Here is a 3,134-nt window from a genome sequence, read left to right as displayed (position 1 = left end):
GTATTTAGAGATAGGGCATTTAGAAAGGTAATCCAGGTTAAACGAGGTCATAAGGTTGGGGTCCTAATATACCAGGTCCAGTGCTCTTATAAGAAGAGGAAGCGAAACCAGAGTTGTGTTCTCTCTCTGTGCACATGGAAAAGAGGTCATGTGAGGACACCCTGAAAAGGAGGCCTTCTACAAGCCAGAATGTGAGACCTCACAAGAAACCAAATTTTCTGGCACCTTAATCTTGGGCTTCCAGACTCTGGAATTGTGAGAACAGAAATTTCTGTTGTATAAACCACCCATTACTTGGTATTCTGTTATGGTAGCCCAAGCTGACTAATACAGAGGGTAATATTAAACGAACATTTGTAGAGCACTGATTATATTCCAAAATGCACCTGTAGAGGATACAGAGATAAATCATATGTGTGCGTTGTCCTCAAGGGAAATGGAAACATGTATAGAAATGATTTTTACTTGCATAAGAAGACAAATACGAGTATACCTCCTTCCTTCCTTCCTTTCTTCCTTCCTTCCTTTCTTTTCTTTTCTTTCTTTCTTTCTTTTTCTTTCTTTCTTTCTTTCTTTCTTCCTTTCTTCCTTTCTTTCTTTTTCTTTCTTTTTTCTTTCTTTCTTTCCTTCTTTCTTTCTTTCTTTCTTCTGTTTTTGTCCAATCATAGGTTTTGGGGAAACAGGTGATATTTGGTTACATGAGTAAGCTCTTCAGTGGTGATTTGTGAGATTTCAGTGCACTCACCACCCGAGAAGTATACACTGAACCCAATTTATAGCCTTTTATCTCTTACCCCTTTCCTATCTTTCCCTGAGTCCTCAAAGTTCATTGTATCATTCTTATGCCTTTGCATCCTCATAGCTCTTACTTATAAGTGAGAACATACAATGCTTGGTTTTCCATTCCTGAGTTGCTTCACTTAGGATAATAGTCTTCAGTCAGTCCAGGTTATTGCAAATGCCATTAATTCATCCCTTTTTATGGTTGAGTAGTAGTCCATCGTACCTAATACATATACCACAGTCTCTTTACTCACTTATTGACTGATGGGCATTTGGGTTGGTTCCATGTTTTTGAAGCTGCAAATTGTGCTGCTATAAATGTGTGTGCAGATATCTTTTTTATACAATGACTTCTTTCTCTCTGGGTAGATACTCAGCAGTGGGATTGCTGAATCATATGGTAGTTCTACTTTTCGTTCTTTAAGGACTCTCCACACCATTTCCATAGTGGTTTTACTAGTTTACATTCCCACCAGCAGTGTAATAGTGTTCCCTGTTCATCACATCCACACCAACACCTATTTTTTTTAACCTTTTGATTATGGCCATTTCTGAGGGAGTAAGGTGGTTTTGATTGGCATATCCCTGATCATTAGTGATGTTGAGAATTTTTTTATATGTTTTTGGCCATTTGTATATCTTCTTTTGAGAATTGTCTATTCATGTCCTTAGCCCACTTTTTATGGGATTATTTGTTTTTTTCTTGCTAATGTGTTTGAGTTCCTTGTAGATTCTTGATATTACTCCTTTGTCAGATGTATAGATTACAAAGCTTTTCTCCCACTCTGTGTGTTGTCTGTTTCCTTTGCTAATTGTTCCTTTTCCTGTGCAAAAGCTTTTTAGTTTAATTTAGTCCCACCTATTTGTCTTTGTTTTTGTTGCATTTGCTTTTGGGTTCTTAGTCATGAGATCGTTGCCTAAGCCAATGTCTAGAAGGGTTTTTCTGATGTTACGTTCTAGAATTTTTATAGTGTGAGGTCTTGGATTTAACTATTTGATCCATTTTGAGTTGATTTTGGTATAATGTGAGAGATGAGAATCCAGTTTTATTCTCCTACATGTGGCTAGCCAAGTATTTCAGCACCATTTGTTGACTAGGGTGTCCTTTTCTCACTTTATGTTTTTGTTTGCTTTGTTGAAGATCAGTTGGCTGTGTGTATTTGGGTGTATTTCTGGGTTCTCTATTCTGTTCCACTGGTCTATTTTCCTATTTTTATACCAGTACCATGCTGTTTTGGTGACTATGACCTTATAGTGTAGTTTGAAATCAGGTAATGTGATGCCTTCAGATTTGTTCTTTTTGCTTAGTCTTGCTTTAGCTATGTGGGCTCTTTGTTGGTTTCTTATACATTTTTGAATTTTTTTTTTCTAATTCTGTGAAGAATGATAGTGGTATTCTGATGGGAATTGAATTGAATTTGTAGATTGCTTTTAGCAGTATGGTCATTTTCACAATATTGATTCTACCCATTCATGAACATGGGATGTGTTTTCATATGCTTGTGTCTAGAGACATCTGTAATTTTGAAGTGAAAGGTGGAAAGGGCCTGGCCTTGGGAAGTGGGTTTGGAGAGTGGATGGAAACAAGACACAAACCAGATTGATGTGAAAGGCAAGGAAGACGGAAGGATAGGAAGTAATGCTGGAGTACAGAAGCCACACAGCAAAATATACCTTCAATTAGTGATGCTTAAACTGTATTGAATTAGGACCCCTTTGGAAACAGTCCTCACCCTTTTCACAGAAAAAGACATGTACACCTGTGCACATGCATATGTTGAGGCATGTACACACACACACACACACACACACACACACACACACACATCATTTTGCCTTCGATTCCAGGGTTCATAAACTCCCTATAATCTATCCATGGATCCTAGGTTAAGAAACCCCAGGAATCTGTTGACTGCTTGGTTTTGTTTTCAATGAACTCTTTGACCCTCAGATTATTTTCCTATGATTACTGCTCCCTTCTAAAAATTGAATAGAGCTAATATTTTTCTGAAAATTGAAGCTTCTGATAAATCAAGATTTTACTACCTCTATTCCCTTATTTTATTTATTACTATTATTATTATATTATTATTTTTGAGATGGAGTCTTGCTCTGTCACCCAGGCTGGAATGCGATGGCACAATCTCAGCTCACTACAACCTCCTGAGTTCAAGCAATTATCCTGCCTCAACCTCCCGAGTAGCTGAGATTATGGACACATCTCACGCTGCCCGAATAATTTTTGTATTTTTTAGTAAAGAGATGAGGTTTAACCATGTTGGCCAGACTGGTCTTGAACTCCTGACATTGTGATCTGCCCACCTCAGCCTCCCAAAGTGCTGGGATTACAG

The sequence above is a fragment of the Saimiri boliviensis genome, chromosome 3, assembly GCF_048565385.1.
Source record: "Saimiri boliviensis isolate mSaiBol1 chromosome 3, mSaiBol1.pri, whole genome shotgun sequence".
In the NCBI taxonomy this organism is placed as follows: domain Eukaryota; kingdom Metazoa; phylum Chordata; class Mammalia; order Primates; family Cebidae; genus Saimiri; species Saimiri boliviensis.
This window is presented reverse-complemented; position numbering follows the sequence as displayed.